A 16,248-nucleotide genomic window follows, 5' to 3' on the forward strand; every position below is an offset into this window, starting at 1 on the left:
ATAATATATAATATAATTATAGTTATATAATTATATATATATATATATATATGTAAAATTTCTAAAGACACAAATAAATGAAAAGCTATTCCACGTTCACGGATTAGAAGAATGAACACTGTTAAAATGTCCATACTACCCAAAGCAATCTACAGATTAAATGCAATCCCTATCAAAATTCTGGATGGCGTTTTTCACAAAATAGAACAAATAATACTAAAATTAACATGGAACCGCAAAAGACCCCAAACAGACAAAGCAATCTTGAGATTCAAGGACAACAAAGCTGAAGGTATCATATTCCATGATTACAAACAACATTACAAAGCTATAGTAATCAAAACAGTATGGTATCAGCATTTAAAACAGACATAGATCAGTGGAACAGGACAAAGCCGCAAAATAAACCCACACATAGATGGTTGAATAATTTACAACGAAAAAGCCAAAAGTGATACAACGGAAAAAGGATGGTTTCTTCAATACTTGGTGTAGGGAAAACCGTCAAATATATGCAAAAGAATGAAACTGGGCCCCTCTCTTACATGATACACAAAAATTAACTCAAAAGGGATTAAAAACTTGATTTTAAGGGCTGAAACAATAAAACTCCTACAGGAAAACATAAGCAGTAACTTCCTTGACATCCTGATGATTTGTTGCATCTGGCAACTAAACCAAAAATAAGAAAGTGAGACTACATCAAAGTAAAAAGCTTCTACACACATGTGCGCACACGTGCACACACATACACACACACAAAAAAAATGGAATATTACTCAGCCATAAAAAAAAAATCTTGCCATTTGGAGCAGTATGAAAGGACCTTGAGGTCATTCTGCCAAGTGAAATAAGTCAGAGAAAGACTAATACCATATGATCTCTCTGGTATGTGACATCTAAAACAACCCTCGTAGACACAGATTATTGGCAGAGGCAGTGGGTGGGGGACATGCAGAATGGATGAAGGGCATCAAAAGGTACAAACTTCCAGGTACAAAATAGGTCCTGGGGGTGTAATGTACAGCATGGTGTCTATAGTTAGTAATACTCTGTATTTGAAAGCTGCTAAGAGAGTAGATCTTAAAAGTTCTCATCACAAGGAAGTTTTTAACTCTGTATGGTGACACGTTAACTAGACATTATTTCAGAAGAAAGTCAAGAGGGGCAGGCAAGATTTGGGTGTCAAAAACAGAAGTACAAATATAAAGCCAACAAGTGATTATTTTATATAATCAATGATTTTATGAGTCTAGCTATAACATACGTTTCTAAATTTCAGCGCCTTCTTCCAATACAATTTCATTTCTCACTAACGTTACAATCCATTGCAGGTCGATGGGTATTCTCCAACCAGCCATTCAGGGATCTAGACCCCTTCCATGCAGTGGCTCTACTACTGTCTAGGTTGCTAGAGTTCTGTAGGGACCCTCTGCATCCAGCCAGCAATTGAAAGCAAAGAGCATGCAGGATTCCACAGGAGGTTTGTGGAACGAGGCCGAGAAGTGACACACATCACGTCCATCCGCTGCCCAGAGCTCAGTCTCATGCCTTCCTCTAGTAATGATAGGAGAGGTCGGGAGAATCTTTCTGGCTGTGTGACTAGAAGAAAAAAAATAATAAAACAGGATTTGATGAGAACAAAGCAGCGTCTCTGCCGTTTTATCTCTAGTGAATTTCTCTCCCCTCCCCCCCCCCGAGAAAAAAGTTTCAAAAAGTGCCTTGAGTGTAATCTAAACAAGGTGTTGAGCTACTTACTGTCACTGCCTTGAACAAGAGGTGCCACTTGGAGGTACATTCTGGTAGATTTCTTATATTGGTTTTATGTTTTATTTACGGTGCGTGTGTGGTGCCTTTCAGATTGGGTAAGCAAAGCAGTTCCTAAATAGGTCTTTTTAAATGGACTAACTATCTTTTAGGGGTTTTTTTTTTGTGACAAATGGAGAGGCAGAGAGGGGGTCCCCTGATAGGATTGGGAGGCCACACAACAAAACTGCCAACCATAGAAGACGACTTAGAAAGGAAATAAACTGTTCCCTCGTGTAGGGGACCAAACTTTAGTTTTCAAGTGAGGTTGAACATTTCATTATTCTTCTAGGTACTACCTTTTTTTCCCCCAAACACAATAAGAGGAGATCTTTCAGATACATCTTTATTGGAGAGAAAGAAGTCTTCACCCTAATTCTTTTCTCTCCTCTCAAGACTCTTGAGGACTAGCAATAAGGTAATTAAGACAGTGAAGGCAATTTTTAGTTGGAAAAAAAGCAAACCAAAAAAGTTGACAACAGCAACAACAAAACACTGAAATTTGCTAATCTTGTCCCAGGCTCTCTACAAACGCACGCGCGCGCATGCCTGACCCTCTCATTCTTTCCTTTAACCTGAGCTCATGGCATCCATTTCCGCTCGAATGGCTCTATCATCTGTGTCTAAACCCTGGCAATTTTCAGGGAAGCTCTAAGGCTGCTGATAAAACAAAAACATGTTACACAGTGTTCACGTGACCTAGCAGAAAGGCACCGTAGTTCAAGCAACGTTTTACACACTTGTTCAGGAGTCATGCGTATGTTGCCATCAAAGACAGCATGCCCTTCCCTCTTCCCTTGGTACTACTCTGACCTTTGGCCTCTTGTTGAGCCCCTGTCTTCTTTAGAACAGACATCCCTTGGCTTCTCCTCTGCCTCAGTGTGGTAGGAAGTTTTCAAAGCCAACGGTGAGCATTTTCTCCCTGATGAACACCACGCATCAGGGTTTTCCCCAAGGCAGAAAAACTCTATTTTGGCAAAGCTAGCTACTGGTTTCGAGAAAAGTATTATGTCAGTGTTTGTGGTTACTGTTCTTGACTAGGTTGCTGGAGACTCAGAGTGGACTGGTGTATTCATTTCCTATTGCTGCTATAAAAAATGACCACACACTTAGTGGTTTTAAAGCCACACAAATTTACCCTTTCAGCTCTGGGGGGTCAGAAGTCCAAAATCAGTTTCACTGAGGTAAAGGCAAGGTGTCTGCCAGGTGAGTTCCTCCTCTCTCAGAGGAGAGAATCTGCTTCCTTGCCTTTATCAGCTTCTAGAGGCTGAGTATATTCCTTGGCTTTTAGCCCCTTCCTCTGCCTTCAAAGCACATCACTCTAGTTTCTGCTTCTATCATCCTAACACCTCCTCTGCTTCTGTATTCAGATGTCCCTTTGTCTTCCTCTTGCAAGGACCTCTGTGATTACAGTGGACCCCTCGAATAATCCAAGATAATCTCCCCATTTCAAGATCGTTAATTTTTAACCATATCTGCAAACTCCTTGTGGCCATATCGAGATCCTTAATTTTTAAACATATTGCAAAGTTCTTTGGGCCATAGAAGATCACATTCCTTGGTTTCATAAATTAGGACGTGGCCACCTTTGGGAGCCGTTATTTGGTCTACCTTAGCTGACTCCGTTACCGCAGAAGCCTAACTCTTTGTCTGCTGTAGCCTGAATGGTTGGGTGCCCCCCAAATTTGTATGTTGAGTTCATAACCCTCAGGGTGATGGTGTTAGGACGTGAGGCCTTAAGCAGGTGAGTAGATCATGAAGCTGGAGCCATTGTAAGTGAGATTAGTGATCTTCTAAAAGAAAGCCCAGACAGCTAGCTTGCCCCTTCCACACGTGAGCACACAGTGAGAAGGCGCTGGCCATGAGAGCTGTCACCAGAGCAGGACCACACTGGCGCCTTGATCTTGGGCTTCCAGCCTCCAGAACTGTGAGAAGTAAGTTTGTGTTGTTCATAAGCCACCCAGTCTGTGGTGTTTTGTTAAGGCAGCCCAAAGAGACTCAGACAGTGCCCTCTTGATGTGAACGCAGGACTATAAGTCAGTAACACTTTCGTTCCTCCTTCGTGGCCTGCCCTGGCTCAGAAATGCAAAACTCCCATCATGCTCTTCCTTCCTGTTGCCTTCCCACTTTTCTTAGAACATGTTTTTGTGAATATCTTTTTGCAGAGCCGGTATTTTTTTAATTACTATTTTTCAAAATGTTGACTGTATTTTAAGGAACACAGGCAGGTGTACTGACAAAATCCCAGGGAGAATGAGAGTAGAAAGTAACAGTAAGCATACTGAATTTATGAATTTGAGAAAGCTCAGAAGAGGTAAGGAGGGAGAGACAGCAGTTTTCCTAAAGGTAAATAGAGAACAGCAGTCCATGAGGCCTGTGAGTGGTGAGGACCCAGGCCTGTTCCTAACAGAATCCCCTGGAGATGAGAGCCTTTCCAGGGGAAATAGCCCTAGAAAGACTAGACCCTGTTCCCAGGGCACAGATACCAAGAAAGCCAGATGTACAGGCTAATCTAGGCTTGGGCCTTGGGAATATACCAGTAGAAACTGTGTGGACTAAATCTGTCTTCGTTGGTGGTTGGTTAATTTATGTGCCTATTTCTCTTTTTTTAATTTTCAAGATAGAATTTGCCTAACGTAAACTTAAACTTTTAAGTTGCGTAATCAGTGGTTCTTAGTATATTCACAAAATTAGGCCACTATCATCATTACTTAATTCCAGCGTATCTTCATCACCCTAAAAGGAAACCCCGTACCCATGAAGAGTCACTGTCTACTCCTTTCCCTGAATTTCTGTCTAGGGATTTGCATATTCTGTTGCAAATCTGGACATTTTGTATAAGTGGAATCACATAGTATGTAGCCTCTAGACCTCAGGCCTTTTCAGCCTTTTATGGCTTCTTCCCCTTAGCATAATATTTTCTGGGTTCGTCCATGTTGTAGCATGCATCAGTAGTTGATTTGTTGTTTTGACCAAATAATATTCCATTGTAGGGATAGACTACATGTTGCTTGTCCATTCGTCAATTGGCGGTCACTTGGGTTGTTCCTTTTTTGTGGCCATTATGGGTAATGCTGCTCTGAATATTCACGTGCAAGTGTTTGCTTGTATACCTTTTCAGTTTTCTTTCTCGTATGTTCCGTTGTGGATTCCTGAGTCATATGGTAGCTCTGTGTAACTTTTTTTTTTTTTTGGCTTTCTTTTGTTTTATATTTTGAGTAACTGTCAAACGGGCTTCCAAAATATCTCCATCATTTTTTCTCTCACCAGCAATATGGAAGGGTTCAGATTTGTACATATTCTCTCCAGCACGTGTTATTGTCTGTCTATTTTCTTATAGTCCACCCCCAGTGTTTGGCTTTCATGAGACCCCCAGGTCCTTTTCATAACCCTGGAAAAGAAAGAAAATCTTAACAACAGACCAAATTCTTTCTCTGTCAGGTGCTATAAAGATTTAGGATCCAATCAGATCTAATTTAAAGCATTTAGGTATTCTCCCACACCTGGAAAAACAAAAGTGTTTGTTTATTTGGCTTGGCCTTCCCTTTGTAGTATTGTGATTTTTTTTTTTTTAAGTTTGTTTTGAGAGAGCACGTGCACACGCAAGAGAACAAGAATGTGAGTGGGAGAAGGGCAGAGAGCGGGAGAGAGAGAATCACCAGAAGGCTCTGTGTTGTCAAGCACAGAGTCGAATGCAGGGCTTCATCTCACAGATCGTGAGATCACGACCTGAGCCGAGATCAAGAGTCGAACACTTAACCGACTGTACCAGCCAGGTGCCCCTGTAGCATTGTAATTCTAATGTATTGTTTCTCAACCTTTTTTCACATGATGCTATACTCAGATTAATAATACCTGCATGGCCCATGGTGGTAAACAAAGGAGTCTGCTAATGGATGAATATGTTGAGTCAAAGACTTTGTTCCACCTCCTACATCCTGAGGCTCCGATCAGCCCCTGGAGGCTGAGGGGATCAGAGACAGGCATATTTCTAATCCATTGTTGAAAATCCCCCGGAAAGCTCTATTCTGCTGAACACAACTGTGATGTCTCTGACCTCAGGTGGGGGAGCAAGGGACGCGTGAATGTGGGAAAGAAGAAAACCTGAACTGTGATAAAGTGTCTGGCCATGTAGCTTGTTTTCAGAGGCCTTAAGAGTATGACACACAGTGTCCAAAATGGACCCTGATCTCTCTCCCTCTGCAAGAAGGCTCAATGTGAAGAAGGCTCAACCTACCAAGACTGCAGACAGGCAGATCAGGACTGTGTGGTGATAATTCCAGATTTCTTGTCCAGGTTGACATAAGCACAAAACCTAGAGACACGGGAATGAGATCTGGCTGTTGAAGAGAAGCAGCTGGCAAGAGTTGAGGAGAATATTTTCACCTCAGCCAGAGGGGCTGGGGAGTAAGGGAAGGTGATTAAGTATCAAAAATACTGGGATTCCTGGGTGACTCGGTTAAGGGTCCGACTCCCGATTTTGGCTCAGGTCATGATCTCACGGTTCATGGGATCGAGCTCTGTACTGACAGAGTGGAGCCTGCTTAGGATTCTCTCTCCCTCTCTCTCTGCCCCTCCCCAGCTCATGCTCTCTCAAAATGAATAAGTAAACTTAAAAAAAAAAAATCCTGTCCCAGGGCACCCGGGTGGCTCAGCTGACTGAGGGTCTGACTTCACCTCAGGTCCTGATCTCATAGTTTGTGAGTTTGAGCCCCACGTCAGGCTCCGTGCTGACAGCTCAGAGCCTGGAGCCTGCTTCGGATTCTGTGTCTCCCTCTCTCTCTGCCCTTCCCCTTCTTGCTCTCTCTCTCTCTCTCTCTCTCTCTCTCTCAAAAATAAACAAACATTATAAAAAAATTATACATTGAAAAAACTCCTGTCCCGGCTGATAAACTGATGAGAATGAGGGCATTGCCACAGGCCACTGGACATTGGGTAACGACAGCAACATTGGCACCTTGCTTGTTGTCATGAGAAGCACATAAAATGCCCTTAACCTGGTTCATGGGAGGAAGGAAACCAACATCAGTGCCAGAACCTGAGCAGACCTACGGTGGGCCTGGGTACAGTGTTGTGCAGTGGCTTTGGCAATCCCCATTCCTTATAAAGGTGAAAACTCTGTGACCATTTCATTTCTGTGACCAACACAAATGTGCCTGGAAAAATTCATGCTCTCGCTGCCTTGACTTGGTAAAGGCAACTGTATAAATTTGGTAAAAATATTTTTTCAGGGAGACATCCCGTTTTAGAGTAGATAGATACCCGCACCAGTTACATCCGTTTACAATACTTAAATATGATTGAACACAAAATACTCATTATTTAAATTCATGGCTTTGGGGGGCACCTGGGTGGCGCAGTCGGTTAAGCGGCGACTTCAGCCAGGTCACGATCTCGCGGTCCGTGAGTTCAAGCCCCGCGTCGGGCTCTGGGCTGATGGCTCGGAGCCTGGAGCCTGTTTCCGATTCTGTGTCTCCCTCTTTCTCTGCCCCTCCCCCGTTCATGCTCTCTCTCTGCCCCAAAAATAAATAAACGTTGAAAAAAAAAATTTTTTTTTAAATAAATAAATTCATGGCTTTGGGAATTCTATTATGACTTTTGTCACATAAATTCTTTTATAAAAAGAATAAGCAGACGATTATTTTGTTTTCAAATGTCAATGGACGTGCATACATACTGAGTTTGACTACAGCAAGGTATAGTCTCTATCCGTTTTTATCATCTCCGTATCATTATAAATTGCAAGATTCCAGGGACCTCAACTATATCTCTTTAGTGATTTTACAGCACTGTGCCATTTATGAATGGACACTTACAAATCGTACTTGATACCATTGTATCAGTCTTAATCCCAACAGGCAAGCTGACATGGTATCAGTGGTCTATTAACATAGTCAACCGAAGACTGGCCACTTTATCCTCCCAAAAGAGAAAGGGTTAAGTATTGGGATAAGAAGGATCTTCTGAGGTCTGAAGTCTAGCGTATAATTTGGGAGTTTGTTCCATGAAAGAGAGAAAGAAAGACACAAAACAGTTGAACAAGTGAAGACTCAGGCCTCAGAAAAATCGGAATGCTGTTCTTCACACTACACGTAACCTAGAGGCACAATCAAAGCTCTTGTGACCTGATTCATTCCTGTTTCTATCAGTGTTTTGGTTCTCTGTCCCTCTCTGTCTCCTATTTCTCACTCATTTAGTGTCTCTAGCCTCGTGGCGTCTGCCAACTTAATATTCTGGGTATCTTTACATTTCTATGCTAATCTTTTACCTGTGTCTTTGTGTCCCACCAATGCTCAGACTGATGGGGTAACTTGGCCACCATTCAAGGTAGAGACTCCCATTGGGCAGACTACGTTTTTTAGGCTACCTCACATCCACTAACCCACCTACAGATGGCTGACTTTCCCTTGAGAACCAAATCTTAATCCAGTCATTATGCTTGATATGGCAGAATGCCACGATGCAAAGCATGGAAACCATTGTATAAGGAGTGGTCTCCCGTCACTTCTCTTAAAAACAAGCCGTGGTACTGGCAGAAGTTTTGTCCAATAGGTCCTCCATACCTTACCTTTTGGAATCTGTGTGAAAAGACCTTAGGAGAACACCTCTTCAGGAGGTGCATGCCATGCCAGCACGTGTAACAACTTTGCTTTGAGGGCTGGCTCCTTAAACACTCCTGTATATGCTGCTGCTCCTATAATTTATGAAATTAAGATCTTAAGGAGTTTTATGCTTTCTAATATACTATGTATTTCCTCATCATTTTCTGAGTCATATTTTCACTTGGTGTTTCTTCAGCAGATGGAACCTTATAAAAAATAAGGAAAAGGAATGCAGGGACATTTTGTGTACGCTTTTAAAAATATGTCTTCGATATGCCAAATGACCTCCTCCTAAAGCAGTAGAGTGAGTCAGCTTTCACTTTGCTCACTTGGTGGTCTGAGGGACTCTTTGATGGCATCATTCTCTCTAAATGACTCTCTTCTCTTTCATTTCTAAATGAAAGAGCGGTAAGACATTTCTCTTCTTGGCCAAATTCAAGTTACTCGTTGGGGCATCCCCTTGGTTTAAGCTGAAGCTAATTTTACCAGTAACATTTATGAAGAAGACGGTGGATATAAGAAAGGCTGAAAAACTACCAGACACGTGACACTGACTTCTTTATAGCCATGTTTCTATCGGGAACGGCGGCAAAAGAAACTGCCAGAATTTGTGCTGAGTTTGGCATTTTTGGCTGAAAACAGGCGGTTGGCTGAATGCATTTGAGAAATTTTAAGTGGCATTACCTGGAACTAATGCCTTAAATAAAGAGGGAGGCTTGAGCTAAAACAAACTGGAAGAAGGGGCAATATGCATGTAGTGTCTGTCGAAGCAAAAATTTCCCCCACAACAAATTCTAAAGGAGCTGAAGGAATACAGAACAGTTTTCTGTGCTTCACCGCGAGAAATTTAAAAATCCATCTTTTGTTCACTGTTGCTTGTTTTTTATGTTACCCACGTCAGCCATGGTGCCACTTAATTTTAGTGGGAGGAAATGAATACAGTGTTTTCTACAAAAATCTTTTCTGCCCTGTCACTTGGATTATACGTGAAGGCAGCCTGGTGTAAAATGAACACTTCTCACCAGGTTAAAGTGTTTGGCTCCTGTGTCTCAAGGTAGACTCTCAGTAAGTACCCTCTCCCCAACTTGGAGTCTTTTAGAAAGCATATATCCAGTCATCAATGCATTAAATGTCACTTCCAGCCAGTATGCCTGTAGGTGCGTGGGTAGGAGAGGTCAAATCCCATCTTTATTGTATGTATTTATTAGTAAAAGGCATTTGACACAGCCCTCTGGCACGTCCATTATGGCAAGTCAGACCTCACTTTTTTGTTGTTCAGTTTCAAACTGAGACCAAGCAAAAAACCAACCCTTAAATACAGAGAACAAACTGGTGATTGCTAGAGGGGTGAGGGGCATCGGGGGGTGGGTGGGAGAAACGGATAAAGGGGATTAAGAGGTACAAACTTCAAGTTATAAAAAAAAGTCACAGGGTTCTCTCTCAAAAATAAATAAATAAACTTAAAAAAAATGAAATATAAAAGGAAATAAAGGGTGTCTGGGCTGGCTGCTTTGGTTAAGTGTCTGACTTTGGCTCTGGTCACGATCTCACAGTTCATGGGTTCGAGCTCCACGTCGGGCTCCACGCTGACAGTGTGGAAGCCTAATTGAGATTCTCTCTTTTCCCCCCTCCTCTGCACTTCCCCCATTCACGCTTTCCCTCTCTCTCAAAAATAATTTTTTTTGTTTATTTAAGTCACAGGGGTGAAAAGTACATCATGGGGAATGTAGTCAAGATTGTAATAATGTTGTGTGGTAAGAGATGGTAACTACACTTATCATGGTGAGCACTGAGTATAGAATTGTCAAATCAATATGTTGTACCCTAAAACTAATATAACATTGTACGTTAATTATACTTCAGTAAAAGATTTCGTGAAATATATATTATTTATTTATTGAAATATATATATATTTAATATAAAATTTAGTGAAATTCTAGTGAAATATGATGGATTAACAATATGTATGTTCTCCTATTCCCTCTTAAATCTTCACTAGAATGATAGGAAAGGACGTAAAATGTAGAAACCATAAAATTAACGAGAGCATGAGGGATGATAATTGCAGACAATAAATGACAGTATCTTTTTTTGAAGACAAAAAGTAGATGGGCAGTAATGAATAAATTAGCCAAGTGCAGAGAGCAGAATGCTGAGTGCCTGAAGGAGACACAGAGAAAAAGCAAGGAGATAAGCTGTAGGATTTTGGACGGTCCCAGAAAGTAGAAACACCAGATGTCCAGAAAGATAGAAGTGATGATTGAGATAGTGAGATTGGTTGGAGTTCTGAACAAGGAGCAGTAGTTAAATCCACTCCTCCACCTGTTACATCCTGGTGATTAGTGTAATCCAATCCCGGGAGGAAAGATAAGTCTACTCTTTGAAGAAATTAAAGTAGAGAAGTTAGGGTTCTGGACACCAGGCATAAATATAGAGTGGGGCGGTAGTGTTAGACTGAATGCAGGAAGAAGAAGTGAGAGACTACATATTTCATAATAACCCCACCAGCAACCTGAGCCTCGCTGTTACATTCCCCTGCCAGAAGTCTTTTCAGTAAGACGTTTTCTTTTTTCTCCATTCTAGGTAGAATCTGAGAGAATTTCTTAGTGGGTTTACTCAACCTATGGGGGAGGAAAAATCATTTCCCCTCTACCTTCTGAGTTCTTGACTGTGACCCCTGAAGTAAAAGATCAAGAAGGAAAAAGCAACAAAAGTGTATTAACATGTATACCTCAGGTATACATGGGAGATACCAGAAAAAAAAGAGTAACTCCATGAGATGGCTTAGAATTCAGAATTAAATGTCATCTTGGTAGGGGAAGGGGAAGGAGGAGGATGCAGCGTGTTACAAAAGAGTTAAGTAATTTTCAAGGAAGATGAATGGGCCTTAGAATAGACTGGAGGTCTGATAGTTTGTGACAAAGTTTGGGTGTGCTGTTGGCTTGTAGTTTCCTCTCCTGTGACAAGAATCCATTGTTGCTGGTTGATTAAACTCCCAATGGAGGGTATTTATGACAATTGTATTCCTTCTGGAGGATGTGTATTTAGGCACATAAAGGAGTTCAGAAAAATCCTATCCCTACTTTTACTGTTTTTCAAGTGCTTACAACTCAAAATAATCAATATACTAAATCCTATGTTGGGGGGCATGTCCTGAACCCCTACAGTCATATTTTGGGATAGCTTATTCTACTTTTCAAGCCCCAAGTAAAAAGCCCGCAAATCTAACATTTGAGGAGTCTCCCAAAGAAATGTCCCACTTACAGTACTCTTCCATGAAACTCACCCATCTGACAAGGTTTGACCATGAAAACAGAGCTTGCAGTATGTTCTTCCCTTTAGATATAAATGGGTTGGCCTAGATATGGACAGAAAATACAGTTGAGAAATGCATGTTATATTAAAACAAAACAACAGACAAAGTGGGAGGAAAAGTCAATGTGGAAAGCGGAGTAAAACATTCTTTTTAAGATAAGCTATTTAGAACAAAAACCAGAATGTATAAAGAAGAAAAAGAAAAAACGGGGGCACCTGGGTGGCTCAGTCAATTAAGTGTCTGACTCTTGGTTTCAGGTCATGATACTAGGGTCACGGGATCGCGCCACACTTGGAGCTCAGAACCGGGCATGGAGCCTGCTTAAGATTCTCTCTCTCTGCCTCTCCCCCACTCACACATGCGTGCACTCTCTGTCTCTCTCTCAAATAAACCAAAAAAAAGAGTTATTTTCAATTCACAATTTCATACCTACCTAAACTATCAAATAAGTGCGAGGTATAGCATAAAAATATTTCAAAACATGAAAAGTCTCAAAAAATGTACTTCCCACACACCATCTCTTGGGAGAATCTTAGGGAAAAAACCATCAGATGAAGAAGTAAACCAAGAAAGAGGAGGACATGAGATCCAGGAAACAGGTTCCAGGAAAAAAGAAAAAAGAGACGCGATAACAGAAAGTCCTGATCTGACATCTATGCATGAGACCAGGAAAGCTGCCAATCAGCCCTGGAGCAAGAGGAATGTCTCCAGTTATGGAACTACTATATCATATGACATGTCTGACAGAATTGTCAGGGAGTGGGGAAGAATTATTCATAGATGGAAAGTAATCCAATTATATAAACAAGGCAATTATTAACTCCAGGAAAAACAAAAAATTTTATAAGACCTGTAAATGTAGTATGTCATGTGGCTCAGCTGTAACAATATTTACCTAGTCATAATCAGGTCAAATTAATGTAATTGATTTCCATTGTTTTCATTGTGATGAAATTATGTTGGGAGTAAGAGAGAAAAGAGGGTTTTGCATGTGTGAGCAATAGCCTGTGAGATTTCAATCCTATTTATAGTAGAAACCAGTAGATAGTAAAGGAAATCTTACATAATTATGAAAAAAATAGTTTAAGCCCATTATCTAGAAATACAAGTAACAGGAAAAAACCGAACTAGCATAGTTTCGAGTAGTTGCTTATAGGGACGGGAGTTAGACAGCGGGCTGCTGTTTTTCTTTATTAATCTAAAGCTGGGGTCAGCCAGCTATGGTCCATGGGCCCGGTTCAGCAGGCTGCCCATTTTATTGGATTACAGCAACATCCACTCGTTTATCGATTGCGTGTGGTTGCTTTTGTCTCACAAGAAGTTGGTACAAAAGCAGAGTTGAGTATTTGTGACAAAGACTGGATGGCCTGAAATCTCAATTATTTACTTTCTGGCCCTTTTCAGAAGAAATTTGCCAACCGAATGTCTAGGGCAGTGTTGCTCAAATGTCGGCTGCATCAACATCATCCGCAGAGCTGGTTAGAATGCAGATTTCTGCACCTACCTGAGACTCTGATTCAGTAGATCCTGTGTGAACACAGAATCTGTGTTTCTAATAAGTTTACAGGTGCTGTTGACACAGCTGGTTCAGGGACCCCGCTTTGAGAACCACTGGTTTAAAGGGAACTGTTTTTTTAAAAAAAATCCTATGTAAGTATCATGTTTATAAAACAAATTTTAAGTCTCGAGAGGGATCAGCTTAGAAACCTGCCTGCAACTTTAAGCTGAAATAAATACAGAAACAACCTCTGGTAAGTTAAGTGTGCCAAGAAATGATTAAAATGTACTTTAAAAACTTTTAATGGATTAAAACCATTAAGAAATTAGACTGGACAAAATATACTATGTCTTATTAAAATAATATCTCGTGGATGTGGGCATAGATGTTAGCAATTCGCAAGATCCCTGCCACTGCATGGGCATGTTTCCTCCAACAGCTCATGTGTGGACCTATCACACTACCTCCTGTCATTCTGCTGTTTATCAAAGGCAGATAGATTATTGTATGACAATATCAACTATGCATGCAGTTATATAAATTTTTTTTATTTCCTCTTTTTATTTTCATTAAAAAAAAACTTTTTGTGTGTTTATTTTTGAGAGCAGGGGTGGGGGGGTCCGAGGGGGGAGGGGCAGAGAGAGAGGGAGACACAGAATCCAAAGCAGGACTCCAGGCTCTGAGCTGTCAGCACAGAGCCCGACAAGGGGCATGGGGCTCAAACTCACGAACTGGGAGATAGTGACCTGAGCCAAAGTCGGAGGCTTAACCGCCTCAGCCACCCAGGCAGCCCCTTTTTAGTTTATATCCTCTTAAATATTTTCAGTATTTTCGTTTAATATCTCATAAAACACTTGTTTTCTGGACAGCACAGCCTGAGACACTTGACATAAAACCTGTTCCTCTCCCCTTAACCCGTTTCACAGAGGAGGAAACTGATGCCCAGGGAATCTCCAAGGTTGTAGATCCTCCTGATGGGAATCCCTACTTCCTTCCACTCTCTTCTATTCAGCTCCCATTTGCTTTGCTTCGGGCTGTGAAGGAAGGAACCCTGAATGAGCCCAAAATCAAATCAGGCATAGAGGGGGGGAAAAAGCACTGCTAATATCACGAAACATCTCTTTTTTTTTTTTTTTTTTTTTCTCAAAAAGCCTGAAACAAAGGAAATTCTCTGCTTCCAGGAATAGCCTTAATCAGTCACATATGTGAACATAGACCCAGCGACTGTTCAGTTTTCTAGCAACATAACAGGATTTTCCCAAAACACTGATTTTTTTTTTCTTTTGCCCTATTACCACTGTAAGTAGTTTTCTTTCCTTTTTCTTTTTTTGTTTTTTTTTTTTATTTTCTTAAAGATCCTAGGCGTGATACCAGACTTTTCAATCAGGCAGGCCGGATGCCGAAAATCGGCAGTGTTTGAAAGCAAAGAGAAATGAAGGATTATTGAGAGTAGACGTAGTCCCTGGTTGGTAAAAACAAACAAACAGCTTTAAAAATCTAAGAATTGTGCCCTGCGGGGGTGGGTTTGCTGAACTGTCAGCTCCACCAGTTAATGAGGTAGTTTATCTAATGGAGATAGAAAAGGCCATTTTTAACAATGCTGGGCTTTGTGTGCGTGATTTAAAAATCAAATTGAGTGGAAATGCAGCAAATACTAAACGGCATTGTTTATTTTCTAATTAATTTGCTACGAACTACGAAATCACGATGTTAAATATATTAGATGGTGCATGATTTTTAGAAGAGGAAGCTCAGAAAAACATTCGCCTCTTCTAGTCCATTTATTTTCATCAGAGAAACAAGTTGTGGTTTTCAAGTGTGAAAAGGACATCGATATTTTGGGAGGGGCACCACTTTGGGGGTTAAGTGTGTTACAGAAGCCAACGGGGACTATAGTTTCTTTTGTAAGGTTCAGCGGACTCCTGGGGAACCTGGGAGCATATGGTCTCACTGTTGATGATGCTCATTTTTAACATTAATAGGCCAGGGACTCAAGGCCCTGGGGAGAATGTCATCTAAGTGAGGACAGCCATTCACATCAGGACGGCCTGTGGACGTTTTCCTCTGTAGGGTACAACTAGGACACCTTCAGGCACTCAGTGACATAAGCACACGGCACGGTGGAGGGTAAAGCAAAGAGATCGTAGAACCTTCCAGATCTAGGTTCAAATTCTGACCTAGCCACAGGCTGACTCTAGGACATTGCGGCTAAGTCATTTAAACTCACAGAGACGTCATTTTCTCACCTGGAAAATTAAGATAATAACTGCCTCTTAGGCTATGGAGTAAGAGCTAGAGCTTGGAGCTCGTAAGCGAAGGGCCTGACGCGTAGTAAACACATGGAAGGTATTTGGATTAGAAAATTGTGAGGTTTGTAATCAAACTGGCTAATTGCACAAACTGAGAAATCCGTAAGCCTTAATGAGTCTTTGTTCTCAACTTTACCCGGATCCTACCTTTTCTTCCATGACAAAATTTGGAGTCCTAATATCTTCCTCAGGCAACTGTGATGTGATTCCCTACCCTCCCCGACCCCAGAGCCTCTTATCTTTTCCAGTAAGCTTGTTCTCAGAAGCCTATCATTTGGTGAGACAACACATATGTTAATAGCAAATTGTTACCTAGTGTTTACTCTGCCCCGGGCGCTCTTCTCATGGTATTAACCTCATTTCCTCATGGCATCCTCCCAACAGCCCACTGAGGTAAATTCTATTATGACCCCCATTTTACACTCAAAGCTGCCATATTGAGAAGTCAGATAATTGCTCATGGGGTAGGGCCATGATGTGAACGTAGGTGGTCCGATTCTGGAATCATGCCCCTGACACTTACTCTTGGCCGGCCTTGAGATACCGTTCTTGTTTTGTGTCACATGGGTTTACTTTTCAGTGCTTCCCTCAGTGGAGTCCAGAGTTTGGGGCTTTTACTGAATATTGGCCATCAGGGCCCAAATGAACCTGTGACGTCTACAGTCAGCCCACCCTAGAATCTGTTCCAGGCTTCTTCTGTCCCCAGTGTCGAGCAG

General features: G+C 41.4%; 1 protein-coding gene across 2 annotated transcripts in view; it reads left to right on the top strand.

Moving 5' to 3' along the window:
• The window catches only part of RARB (retinoic acid receptor beta), a 730,168-nt gene that overhangs the window by 308,224 nt on the left and 405,696 nt on the right, over positions 1–16,248 (top strand). The gene's annotated exons all lie outside the window — the stretch shown is intronic.

This window comes from Prionailurus bengalensis, chromosome C2 (assembly GCF_016509475.1).
Source record: "Prionailurus bengalensis isolate Pbe53 chromosome C2, Fcat_Pben_1.1_paternal_pri, whole genome shotgun sequence".
Lineage (NCBI taxonomy): Eukaryota > Metazoa > Chordata > Mammalia > Carnivora > Felidae > Prionailurus > Prionailurus bengalensis.